This window comes from Pristiophorus japonicus, unplaced genomic scaffold, assembly GCF_044704955.1.
Source record: "Pristiophorus japonicus isolate sPriJap1 unplaced genomic scaffold, sPriJap1.hap1 HAP1_SCAFFOLD_270, whole genome shotgun sequence".
Taxonomy (NCBI): domain Eukaryota; kingdom Metazoa; phylum Chordata; class Chondrichthyes; family Pristiophoridae; genus Pristiophorus; species Pristiophorus japonicus.
The window spans coordinates 35,819-48,719 of NW_027252450.1; the positions used below are offsets into that span (position 1 = coordinate 35,819).

The 12,901-nt window shown below is 45.6% G+C and overlaps 9 non-coding genes across 9 annotated transcripts; all 9 read right to left on the minus strand.

Moving 5' to 3' along the window:
• Positions 1–90: 90 nt before the first annotated feature.
• trnag-gcc (transfer RNA glycine (anticodon GCC)) lies at positions 91–161 on the minus strand. Its single transcript has one exon. It is a non-coding gene; the product is annotated as a tRNA-Gly (tRNA).
• A 1,405-nt stretch (positions 162–1,566) lies between these two features.
• On the minus strand, positions 1,567–1,637 carry trnag-gcc (transfer RNA glycine (anticodon GCC)). The gene has a single exon. It is a non-coding gene; the product is annotated as a tRNA-Gly (tRNA).
• A 1,404-nt stretch (positions 1,638–3,041) lies between these two features.
• trnag-gcc (transfer RNA glycine (anticodon GCC)) lies at positions 3,042–3,112 on the minus strand. The gene has a single exon. It is a non-coding gene; the product is annotated as a tRNA-Gly (tRNA).
• Positions 3,113–4,516: 1,404 nt separating this feature from the next.
• trnag-gcc (transfer RNA glycine (anticodon GCC)) lies at positions 4,517–4,587 on the minus strand. Its single transcript has one exon. It is a non-coding gene; the product is annotated as a tRNA-Gly (tRNA).
• A 1,404-nt stretch (positions 4,588–5,991) lies between these two features.
• Positions 5,992–6,062, minus strand: trnag-gcc (transfer RNA glycine (anticodon GCC)). The gene has a single exon. It is a non-coding gene; the product is annotated as a tRNA-Gly (tRNA).
• A 1,404-nt stretch (positions 6,063–7,466) lies between these two features.
• Positions 7,467–7,537, minus strand: trnag-gcc (transfer RNA glycine (anticodon GCC)). Its single transcript has one exon. It is a non-coding gene; the product is annotated as a tRNA-Gly (tRNA).
• A 1,404-nt stretch (positions 7,538–8,941) lies between these two features.
• On the minus strand, positions 8,942–9,012 carry trnag-gcc (transfer RNA glycine (anticodon GCC)). Its single transcript has one exon. It is a non-coding gene; the product is annotated as a tRNA-Gly (tRNA).
• A 1,404-nt stretch (positions 9,013–10,416) lies between these two features.
• Positions 10,417–10,487, minus strand: trnag-gcc (transfer RNA glycine (anticodon GCC)). Its single transcript has one exon. It is a non-coding gene; the product is annotated as a tRNA-Gly (tRNA).
• A 1,404-nt stretch (positions 10,488–11,891) lies between these two features.
• On the minus strand, positions 11,892–11,962 carry trnag-gcc (transfer RNA glycine (anticodon GCC)). Its single transcript has one exon. It is a non-coding gene; the product is annotated as a tRNA-Gly (tRNA).
• Between the last annotated feature and the right edge of the window lie 939 nt (positions 11,963–12,901).

The window sequence follows — 12,901 nt, forward strand, 5'->3', positions numbered from 1 at the left end:
TAACAGCCACTCCTCTCTGTGTACGCTCTTGAAACAGTCGGGGAAGTTTAATTTTTAAATACACGCTTTCTGAAATACTTCCATAAACACTGCATTGGCCGGGAATCGAGCCCGGGTCTCCCGCGTGGCAGGCGAGAATTCTACCCCTAAACCACCAATGCTCACATTACGAACACATTCAAGTTTAAAGATAGTGCAATTAGTGTTTAATTTTTGTTAATAAAAGGCGAAGAACAACAAAGCACCTCATATTCTGAAGATAGAAACATAGAAACTTAGAAAGTAGGTGCAGGAGTAGGCCATTCGTCCCTTCCAGCCAGCACCACCATTCAATATGATCATGGCTGAGCATGCAACTTCACTTCCCCTTCCTGATTTCTCTCCATGCCCCTTGATCACTTTAGCCGTAAGGGCCATATCTCACTGTCTTTTGAGTATATCTATCCAACTGGCTTCCACATCTTTCTGTGGTACAGAATTCCACAGGTTCACAATGATCTGAGTGAAGAAGATGCTCCTCGTGTCGGTCCTAAATGGTTTACACTTTATCCTTAGACAGTGACCGCTGGTACTGGGCTTCCTTTATTCGGACTGCGGGAACCTTTTTACGCCATCAAACCTGTCCATTCCTGACCAAATTTTAAATGTTTCTATGAGCTCCCCTCTCATTCTTCTAAATTCCAGCGAGTATAAGCCTCGTCGATCCAGTCTTTCTTCATGTCAGTCCTGCCATCCCTGGAATCAATCTGGTGAATATTCGCTACACTCCCTCAAAAGCAAGAATGTCCTTCCTCAGATTAGATGAACATAACTGCACACAATACTCAAGGTCTGGTCTCAGCAAGGTGCTGTACAAGTCTCCATGCTCCGATACCCTAATCTCCTCGCTATGAAGGCCAGCATGACATTTGGCTTCCTTTACTGCATGCTGTACCTGTATGTATGAATGACTTCAACGACTGATGTACCAAAATACCCAGGTCTCAATACCCCTCCGCTTTTACAAATCGGTCAACATTCAGATAACATTCTACCTTCAAGGTTTTGCCACCAAAGTGGATAAACTCACACTTATCTTCATTATATGGCATCTGCCATCCACCGAATCTGTCCAATTCCGCTGCAGCCTCCTAGCAGCTCGCACTGCAACCCAGCTTGGTGTGATTTGCAAAGTTGGAGATATTACATTGATGGAATTATTGAAAATCGCCACAGCTCGAGGAAACGGTACCGCCGCTCCTTTCTGCTCCTCCTTATTAAACTGCCGCCCAGACTTGCTCCCGCTCTTTCAACACCCGCTCATCTCTGCTGCCGTGCTGCAAACAGCCACTCCTGTGTGTTCTCGCTTTTTAAATTGCTGCTTCCCTCTGCTCGTGCTATTTGAAAAATAACTCAAATCCTTTACTCCCTCACGTTGCAAGCGATCCTCACTGCTCCCGCTCTTCATACCGAAGGATATCTGTGCCCCCGCTCATTTAACAGCCACTCCTCTCTGTGTACGCTCTTGAAACAGTCGGGGAAGTTTAATTTTTAAATACACGCTTTCTGAAATACTTCCATAAACACTGCATTGGCCGGGAATCGAGCCCGGGTCTCCCGCGTGGCAGGCGAGAATTCTACCCCTAAACCACCAATGCTCACATTACGAACACATTCAAGTTTAAAGATAGTGCAATTAGTGTTTAATTTTTGTTAATAAAAGGCGAAGAACAACAAAGCACCTCATATTCTGAAGATAGAAACATAGAAACTTAGAAAGTAGGTGCAGGAGTAGGCCATTCGTCCCTTCCAGCCAGCACCACCATTCAATATGATCATGGCTGAGCATGCAACTTCACTTCCCCTTCCTGATTTCTCTCCATGCCCCTTGATCACTTTAGCCGTAAGGGCCATATCTCACTGTCTTTTGAGTATATCTATCCAACTGGCTTCCACATCTTTCTGTGGTACAGAATTCCACAGGTTCACAATGATCTGAGTGAAGAAGATGCTCCTCGTGTCGGTCCTAAATGGTTTACACTTTATCCTTAGACAGTGACCGCTGGTACTGGGCTTCCTTTATTCGGACTGCGGGAACCTTTTTACGCCATCAAACCTGTCCATTCCTGACCAAATTTTAAATGTTTCTATGAGCTCCCCTCTCATTCTTCTAAATTCCAGCGAGTATAAGCCTCGTCGATCCAGTCTTTCTTCATGTCAGTCCTGCCATCCCTGGAATCAATCTGGTGAATATTCGCTACACTCCCTCAAAAGCAAGAATGTCCTTCCTCAGATTAGATGAACATAACTGCACACAATACTCAAGGTCTGGTCTCAGCAAGGTGCTGTACAAGTCTCCATGCTCCGATACCCTAATCTCCTCGCTATGAAGGCCAGCATGACATTTGGCTTCCTTTACTGCATGCTGTACCTGTATGTATGAATGACTTCAACGACTGATGTACCAAAATACCCAGGTCTCAATACCCCTCCGCTTTTACAAATCGGTCAACATTCAGATAACATTCTACCTTCAAGGTTTTGCCACCAAAGTGGATAAACTCACACTTATCTTCATTATATGGCATCTGCCATCCACCGAATCTGTCCAATTCCGCTGCAGCCTCCTAGCAGCTCGCACTGCAACCCAGCTTGGTGTGATTTGCAAAGTTGGAGATATTACATTGATGGAATTATTGAAAATCGCCACAGCTCGAGGAAACGGTACCGCCGCTCCTTTCTGCTCCTCCTTATTAAACTGCCGCCCAGACTTGCTCCCGCTCTTTCAACACCCGCTCATCTCTGCTGCCGTGCTGCAAACAGCCACTCCTGTGTGTTCTCGCTTTTTAAATTGCCGCTTCCCTCTGCTCGTGCTATTTGAAAAATAACTCAAATCCTTTACTCCATCACGTTGCAAGCGATCCTCACTGCTCCCGCTCTTTATACCGAAGGATATCTGTGCCCCCGCTCATTTAACAGCCGCTCCTCTCTGTGTACGCTCTTGAAACAGTCGGGAAGTTCAATTTTTAAATACACGCTTTCTGAAATACTTTCATAAACACTGCATTGGCCGGGAATCGAACTCGAGTCTCCCGCGTGGCAGGCGAGAATTCTACCCCTGAACCACCAATGCTCACGTTACGAACACATTCAAGTTTAAAGATAGTGCAATTAGTGTTTAATTTTTGTTAATAAAAGGCGAAGAACAACAAAGCACCTCATATTCTGAAGATAGAAACATAGAAACTTAGAAAGTAGGTGCAGGAGTAGGCCATTCGTCCCTTCCAGCCAGCACCACCATTCAATATGATCATGGCTGAGCATGCAACTTCACTTCCCCTTCCTGATTTCTCTCCATGCCCCTTGATCACTTTAGCCGTAAGGGCCATATCTCACTGTCTTTTGAGTATATCTATCCAACTGGCTTCCACATCTTTCTGTGGTACAGAATTCCACAGGTTCACAATGATCTGAGTGAAGAAGATGCTCCTCGTGTCGGTCCGAAATGGTTTACACTTTATCCTTAGACAGTGACCGCTGGTACTGGGCTTCCTTTATTCGGACTGCGGGAACCTTTTTACGCCATCAAACCTGTCCATTCCCGACCAAATTGTAAATGTTTCTATGAGCTCCCCTCTCATTCTTCTAAATTCCAGCGAGTATAAGCCTCGTCGATCCAGTCTTTCTTCATGTCAGTCCTGCCATCCCTGGAATCAATCTGGTGAATATTCGCTACACTCCCTCAAAAGCAAGAATGTCCTTCCTCAGATTAGATGATCATAACTGCACACAATACTCAAGGTCTGGTCTCAGCAAGGTGCTGTACAAGTCTCCATGCTCCGATACCCTAATCTCCTCGCTATGAAGGCCAGCATGACATTTGGCTTCCTTTACTGCATGCTGTACCTGTATGTGTGAATGACTTCAACGACTGATGTACCAAAATACTCAGGTCTCAATACCCCTCCGCTTTTACAAATCGGTCAACATTCAGATAACATTCTACCTTCAAGGTTTTGCCACCAACGTGGACAAACTCACACTTATCTTCATTATATGGCATCTGCCATCCACCGAATCTGTCCAATTCCGCTGCAGCCTCCTAGCAGCTCGCACTGCAACCCAGCTTGGTGTGATTTGCAAAGTTGGAGATATTACATTGATGGAATTATTGAAAATCGCCACAGCTCGAGGAAACGGTACCGCCGCTCCTTTCTGCTCCTCCTTATTAAACTGCCGCCCAGACTTGCTCCCGCTCTTTCAACACCCGCTCATCTCTGCTGCCGTGCTGCAAACAGCCACTCCTGTGTGTTCTCGCTTTTTAAATTGCCGCTTCCCTCTGCTCGTGCTATTTGAAAAATAACTCAAATCCTTTACTCCCTCACGTTACAAGCGATCCTCACTGCTCCCGCTCTTTGTACCGAAGGATATCTGTGCCCCCGCTCATTTAACAGCCGCTCCCCTCTGTGTACGCTCTTGAAACAGTCGGGAAGTTTAATTTTTAAATGCACGCTTTCTGAAATACTTCCATAAACACTGCATTGGCCGGGAATCGAACCCGGGTCTCCCGCGTGGCAGGCGAGAATTCTACCCCTGAACCACCAATGCTCACATTACGAACACATTCAAGTTTAAAGATAGTGCAATTAGTGTTTAATTTTTGTTAATAAGTGGCGAAGAACAACAAAGCACCTCATATTCTGAAGATAGAAACATAGAAACTTAGAAAGTAGGTGCAGGAGTAGGCCATTCGTCCCTTCCAGCCAGCACCACCATTCAATATGATCATGGCTGAGCATGCAACTTCACTTCCCCTTCCTGATTTCTCTCCATGCCCCTTGATCACTTTAGCCGTAAGGGCCATATCTCACTGTCTTTTGAGTATATCTATCCAACTGGCTTCCACATCTTTCTGTGGTACAGAATTCCACAGGTTCACAATGATCTGAGTGAAGAAGATGCTCCTCGTGTCGGTCCTAAATGGTTTACACTTTATCCTTAGACAGTGACCGCTGGTACTGGGCTTCCTTTATTCGGACTGCGGGAACCTTTTTACGCCATCAAACCTGTCCATTCCCGACCAAATTTTAAATGTTTCTATGAGCTCCCCTCTCATTCTTCTAAATTCCAGCGAGTATAAGCCTCGTCGATCCAGTCTTTCTTCATGTCAGTCCTGCCATCCCTGGAATCAATCTGGTGAATATTCGCTACACTCCCTCAAAAGCAAGAATGTCCTTCCTCAGATTAGATGATCATAACTGCACACAATACTCAAGGTCTGGTCTCAGCAAGGTGCTGTACAAGTCTCCATGCTCCGATACCCTAATCTCCTCGCTATGAAGGCCAGCATGACATTTGGCTTCCTTTACTGCATGCTGTACCTGTATGTATGAATGACTTCAACGACTGATGTACCAAAATACCCAGGTCTCAATACCCCTCCGCTTTTACAAATCGGTCAACATTCAGATAACATTCTACCTTCAAGGTTTTGCCACCAAAGTGGATAAACTCACACTTATCTTCATTATATGGCATCTGCCATCCACCGAATCTGTCCAATTCCGCTGCAGCCTCCTAGCAGCTCGCACTGCAACCCAGCTTGGTGTGATTTGCAAAGTTGGAGATATTACATTGATGGAATTATTGAAAATCGCCACAGCTCGAGGAAACGGTACCGCCGCTCCTTTCTGCTCCTCCTTATTAAACTGCCGCCCAGACTTGCTCCCGCTCTTTCAACACCCGCTCATCTCTGCTGCCGTGCTGCAAACAGCCACTCCTGTGTGTTCTCGCTTTTTAAATTGCCGCTTCCCTCTGCTCGTGCTATTTGAAAAATAACTCAAATCCTTTGCTCCCTCACGTTACAAGCGATCCTCACTGCTCCCGCTCTTTGTACCGAAGGATATCTGTGCCCCCGCTCATTTAACAGCCGCTCCTCTCTGTGTGCGCTCTTGAAACAGTCGGGAAGTTCAATTTTTAAATACACGCTTTCTGAAATACTTCCATAAACACTGCATTGGCCGGGAATCGAACCCGGGTCTCCCGCGTGGCAGGCGAGAATTCTACCCCTGAACCACCAATGCTCACGTTACGAACGCATTCTAGTTTAAAGATAGTGCAATTAGTGTTTAATTTTTGTTAATAAGTGGCGAAGAACAACAAAGCACCTCATATTCTGAAGATAGAAACATAGAAACTTAGAAAGTAGGTGCAGGAGTAGGCCATTCGTCCCTTCCAGCCAGCACCACCATTCAATATGATCATGGCTGAGCATGCAACTTCACTTCCCCTTCCTGATTTCTCTCCATGCCCCTTGATCACTTTAGCCGTAAGGGCCATATCTCACTGTCTTTTGAGTATATCTATCCAACTGGCTTCCACATCTTTCTGTGGTACAGAATTCCACAGGTTCACAATGATCTGAGTGAAGAAGATGCTCCTCGTGTCGGTCCTAAATGGTTTACACTTTATCCTTAGACAGTGACCGCTGGTACTGGGCTTCCTTTATTCGGACTGCGGGAACCTTTTTACGCCATCAAACCTGTCCATTCCCGACCAAATTTTAAATGTTTCTATGAGCTCCCCTCTCATTCTTCTAAATTCCAGCGAGTATAAGCCTCGTCGATCCAGTCTTTCTTCATGTCAGTCCTGCCATCCCTGGAATCAATCTGGTGAATATTCGCTACACTCCCTCAAAAGCAAGAATGTCCTTCCTCAGATTAGATGATCATAACTGCACACAATACTCAAGGTCTGGTCTCAGCAAGGTGCTGTACAAGTCTCCATGCTCCGATACCCTAATCTCCTCGCTATGAAGGCCAGCATGACATTTGGCTTCCTTTACTGCATGCTGTACCTGTATGTATGAATGACTTCAACGACTGATGTACCAAAATACCCAGGTCTCAATATCCCTCCGCTTTTACAAATCGGTCAACATTCAGATAACATTCTACCTTCAAGGTTTTGCCACCAAAGTGGATAAACTCACACTTATCTTCATTATATGGCATCTGCCATCCACCGAATCTGTCCAATTCCGCTGCAGCCTCCTAGCAGCTCGCACTGCAACCCAGCTTGGTGTGATTTGCAAAGTTGGAGATATTACATTGATGGAATTATTGAAAATCGCCACAGCTCGAGGAAACGGTACCGCCGCTCCTTTCTGCTCCTCCTTATTAAACTGCCGCCCAGACTTGCTCCCGCTCTTTCAACACCCGCTCATCTCTGCTGCCGTGCTGCAAACAGCCACTCCTGTGTGTTCTCGCTTTTTAAATTGCTGCTTCCCTCTGCTCGTGCTATTTGAAAAATAACTCAAATCCTTTACTCCCTCACGTTGCAAGCGATCCTCACTGCTCCCGCTCTTTATACCGAAGGATATCTGTGCCCCCGCTCATTTAACAGCCGCTCCTCTCTGTGTGCGCTCTTGAAACAGTCGGGAAGTTTAATTTTTAAATACACGCTTTCTGAAATACTTCCATAAACACTGCATTGGCCGGGAATCGAAACCGGGTCTCCCGCGTGGCAGGCGAGAATTCTACCCCTGAACCACCAATGCTCACATTACGAACACATTCAAGTTTAAAGATAGTGCAATTAGTGTTTAATTTTTGTTAATAAAAGGCGAAGAACAACAAAGCACCTCATATTCTGAAGATAGAAACATAGAAACTTAGAAAGTAGGTGCAGGAGTAGGCCATTCATCCCTTCCAGCCAGCACCACCATTCAATATGATCATGGCTGAGCATGCAACTTCACTTCCCCTTCCTGATTTTTCTCCATGCCCCTTGATCACTTTAGCCGTAAGGGCCATATCTCACTGTCTTTTGAGTATATCTATCCAACTGGCTTCCACATCTTTCTGTGGTACAGAATTCCACAGGTTCACAATGATCTGAGTGAAGAAGATGCTCCTCGTGTCGGTCCGAAATGGTTTACACTTTATCCTTAGACAGTGACCGCTGGTACTGGGCTTCCTTTATTCGGACTGCGGGAACCTTTTTACGCCATCAAACCTGTCCATTCCCGACCAAATTGTAAATGTTTCTATGAGCTCCCCTCTCATTCTTCTAAATTCCAGCGAGTATAAGCCTCGTCGATCCAGTCTTTCTTCATGTCAGTCCTGCCATCCCTGGAATCAATCTGGTGAATATTCGCTACACTCCCTCAAAAGCAAGAATGTCCTTCCTCAGATTAGATGATCATAACTGCACACAATACTCAAGGTCTGGTCTCAGCAAGGTGCTGTACAAGTCTCCATGCTCCGATACCCTAATCTCCTCGCTATGAAGGCCAGCATGACATTTGGCTTCCTTTACTGCATGCTGTACCTGTATGTGTGAATGACTTCAACGACTGATGTACCAAAATACCCAGGTCTCAATACCCCTCCGCTTTTACAAATCGGTCAACATTCAGATAACATTCTACCTTCAAGGTTTTGCCACCAAAGTGGATAAACTCACACTTATCTTCATTATATGGCATCTGCCATCCACCGAATCTGTCCAATTCCGCTGCAGCCTCCTAGCAGCTCGCACTGCAACCCAGCTTGGTGTGATTTGCAAAGTTGGAGATATTACATTGATGGAATTATTGAAAATCGCCACAGCTCGAGGAAACGGTACCGCCGCTCCTTTCTGCTCCTCCTTATTAAACTGCCGCCCAGACTTGCTCCCGCTCTTTCAACACCCGCTCATCTCTGCTGCCGTGCTGCAAACAGCCACTCCTGTGTGTTCTCGCTTTTTAAATTGCCGCTTCCCTCTGCTCGTGCTATTTGAAAAATAACTCAAATCCTTTACTCCCTCACGTTACAAGCGATCCTCACTGCTCCCGCTCTTTGTACCGAAGGATATCTGTGCCCCCGCTCATTTAACAGCCGCTCCCCTCTGTGTACGCTCTTGAAACAGTCGGGAAGTTTAATTTTTAAATGCACGCTTTCTGAAATACTTCCATAAACACTGCATTGGCCGGGAATCGAACCCGGGTCTCCCGCGTGGCAGGCGAGAATTCTACCCCTGAACCACCAATGCTCACATTACGAACACATTCAAGTTTAAAGATAGTGCAGTTAGTGTTTAATTTTTGTTAATAAAAGGCGAAGAACAACAAAGCACCTCATATTCTGAAGATAGAAACATAGAAACTTAGAAAGTAGGTGCAGGAGTAGGCCATTCGTCCCTTCCAGCCAGCACCACCATTCAATATGATCATGGCTGAGCATGCAACTTCACTTCCCCTTCCTGATTTCTCTCCATGCCCCTTGATCACTTTAGCCGTAAGGGCCATATCTCACTGTCTTTTGAGTATATCTATCCAACTGGCTTCCACATCTTTCTGTGGTACAGAATTCCACAGGTTCACAATGATCTGAGTGAAGAAGATGCTCCTCGTGTCGGTCCTAAATGGTTTACACTTTATCCTTAGACAGTGACCGCTGGTACTGGGCTTCCTTTATTCGGACTGCGGGAACCTTTTTACGCCATCAAACCTGTCCATTCCCGACCAAATTTTAAATGTTTCTATGAGCTCCCCTCTCATTCTTCTAAATTCCAGCGAGTATAAGCCTCGTCGATCCAGTCTTTCTTCATGTCAGTCCTGCCATCCCTGGAATCAATCTGGTGAATATTCGCTACACTCCCTCAAAAGCAAGAATGTCCTTCCTCAGATTAGATGATCATAACTGCACACAATACTCAAGGTCTGGTCTCAGCAAGGTGCTGTACAAGTCTCCATGCTCCGATACCCTAATCTCCTCGCTATGAAGGCCAGCATGACATTTGGCTTCCTTTACTGCATGCTGTACCTGTATGTATGAATGACTTCAACGACTGATGTACCAAAATACCCAGGTCTCAATACCCCTCCGCTTTTACAAATCGGTCAACATTCAGATAACATTCTACCTTCAAGGTTTTGCCACCAAAGTGGATAAACTCACACTTATCTTCATTATATGGCATCTGCCATCCACCGAATCTGTCCAATTCCGCTGCAGCCTCCTAGCAGCTCGCACTGCAACCCAGCTTGTGTGATTTGCAAAGTTGGAGATATTACATTGATGGAATTATTGAAAATCGCCACAGCTCGAGGAAACGGTACCGCCGCTCCTTTCTGCTCCTCCTTATTAAACTGCCGCCCAGACTTGCTCCCGCTCTTTCAACACCCGCTCATCTCTGCTGCCGTGCTGCAAACAGCCACTCCTGTGTGTTCTCGCTTTTTAAATTGCTGCTTCCCTCTGCTCGTGCTATTTGAAAAATAACTCAAATCCTTTACTCCCTCACGTTGCAAGCGATCCTCACTGCTCCCGCTCTTCATACCGAAGGATATCTGTGCCCCCGCTCATTTAACAGCCACTCCTCTCTGTGTACGCTCTTGAAACAGTCGGGGAAGTTTAATTTTTAAATACACGCTTTCTGAAATACTTCCATAAACACTGCATTGGCCGGGAATCGAGCCCGGGTCTCCCGCGTGGCAGGCGAGAATTCTACCCCTAAACCACCAATGCTCACATTACGAACACATTCAAGTTTAAAGATAGTGCAATTAGTGTTTAATTTTTGTTAATAAAAGGCGAAGAACAACAAAGCACCTCATATTCTGAAGATAGAAACATAGAAACTTAGAAAGTAGGTGCAGGAGTAGGCCATTCGTCCCTTCCAGCCAGCACCACCATTCAATATGATCATGGCTGAGCATGCAACTTCACTTCCCCTTCCTGATTTCTCTCCATGCCCCTTGATCACTTTAGCCGTAAGGGCCATATCTCACTGTCTTTTGAGTATATCTATCCAACTGGCTTCCACATCTTTCTGTGGTACAGAATTCCACAGGTTCACAATGATCTGAGTGAAGAAGATGCTCCTCGTGTCGGTCCTAAATGGTTTACACTTTATCCTTAGACAGTGACCGCTGGTACTGGGCTTCCTTTATTCGGACTGCGGGAACCTTTTTACGCCATCAAACCTGTCCATTCCTGACCAAATTTTAAATGTTTCTATGAGCTCCCCTCTCATTCTTCTAAATTCCAGCGAGTATAAGCCTCGTCGATCCAGTCTTTCTTCATGTCAGTCCTGCCATCCCTGGAATCAATCTGGTGAATATTCGCTACACTCCCTCAAAAGCAAGAATGTCCTTCCTCAGATTAGATGAACATAACTGCACACAATACTCAAGGTCTGGTCTCAGCAAGGTGCTGTACAAGTCTCCATGCTCCGATACCCTAATCTCCTCGCTATGAAGGCCAGCATGACATTTGGCTTCCTTTACTGCATGCTGTACCTGTATGTATGAATGACTTCAACGACTGATGTACCAAAATACCCAGGTCTCAATACCCCTCCGCTTTTACAAATCGGTCAACATTCAGATAACATTCTACCTTCAAGGTTTTGCCACCAAAGTGGATAAACTCACACTTATCTTCATTATATGGCATCTGCCATCCACCGAATCTGTCCAATTCCGCTGCAGCCTCCTAGCAGCTCGCACTGCAACCCAGCTTGGTGTGATTTGCAAAGTTGGAGATATTACATTGATGGAATTATTGAAAATCGCCACAGCTCGAGGAAACGGTACCGCCGCTCCTTTCTGCTCCTCCTTATTAAACTGCCGCCCAGACTTGCTCCCGCTCTTTCAACACCCGCTCATCTCTGCTGCCGTGCTGCAAACAGCCACTCCTGTGTGTTCTCGCTTTTTAAATTGCCGCTTCCCTCTGCTCGTGCTATTTGAAAAATAACTCAAATCCTTTACTCCATCACGTTGCAAGCGATCCTCACTGCTCCCGCTCTTTATACCGAAGGATATCTGTGCCCCCGCTCATTTAACAGCCGCTCCTCTCTGTGTACGCTCTTGAAACAGTCGGGAAGTTCAATTTTTAAATACACGCTTTCTGAAATACTTTCATAAACACTGCATTGGCCGGGAATCGAACTCGAGTCTCCCGCGTGGCAGGCGAGAATTCTACCCCTGAACCACCAATGCTCACGTTACGAACACATTCAAGTTTAAAGATAGTGCAATTAGTGTTTAATTTTTGTTAATAAAAGGCGAAGAACAACAAAGCACCTCATATTCTGAAGATAGAAACATAGAAACTTAGAAAGTAGGTGCAGGAGTAGGCCATTCGTCCCTTCCAGCCAGCACCACCATTCAATATGATCATGGCTGAGCATGCAACTTCACTTCCCCTTCCTGATTTCTCTCCATGCCCCTTGATCACTTTAGCCGTAAGGGCCATACCTCACTCTCTTTTGAGTATATCTATCCAACTGGCTTCCACATCTTTCTGTGGTACAGAATTCCACAGGTTCACAATGAACTGAGTGAAGAAGATGCTCCTCGTGTCGGTCTTAAATGGTTTACACTTTATCCTTAGACAGTGACCGCTGGTACTGGGCTTCCTTTATTCGGACTGCGGGAAACTTTTTACGCCATCAAACCTGTCCATTCCCGACCAAATTTTAAATGTTTCTATGAGCTCCCCTCTCATTCTTCTAAATTCCAGCGAGTATAAGCCTCGTCGATCCAGTCTTTCTTCATGTCAGTCCTGCCATCCCTGGAATCAATCTGGTGAATATTCGCTACACTCCCTCAAAAGCAAGAATGTCCTTCCTCAGATTAGATGATCATAACTGCACACAATACTCAAGGTCTGGTCTCAGCAAGGTGCTGTACAAGTCTCCATGCTTCGATACCCTAATCTCCTCGCTATGAAGGCCAGCATGACATTTGGCTTCCTTTACTGCATGCTGTACCTGTATGTATGAATGACTTCAACGACTGATGTACCAAAATACCCAGGTCTCAATACCCCTCCGCTTTTACAAATCGGTCAACATTCAGATAACATTCTACCTTCAAGGTTTTGCCACCAAAGTGGATAAACTCACACTTATCTTCATTATATGGCATCTGCCATCC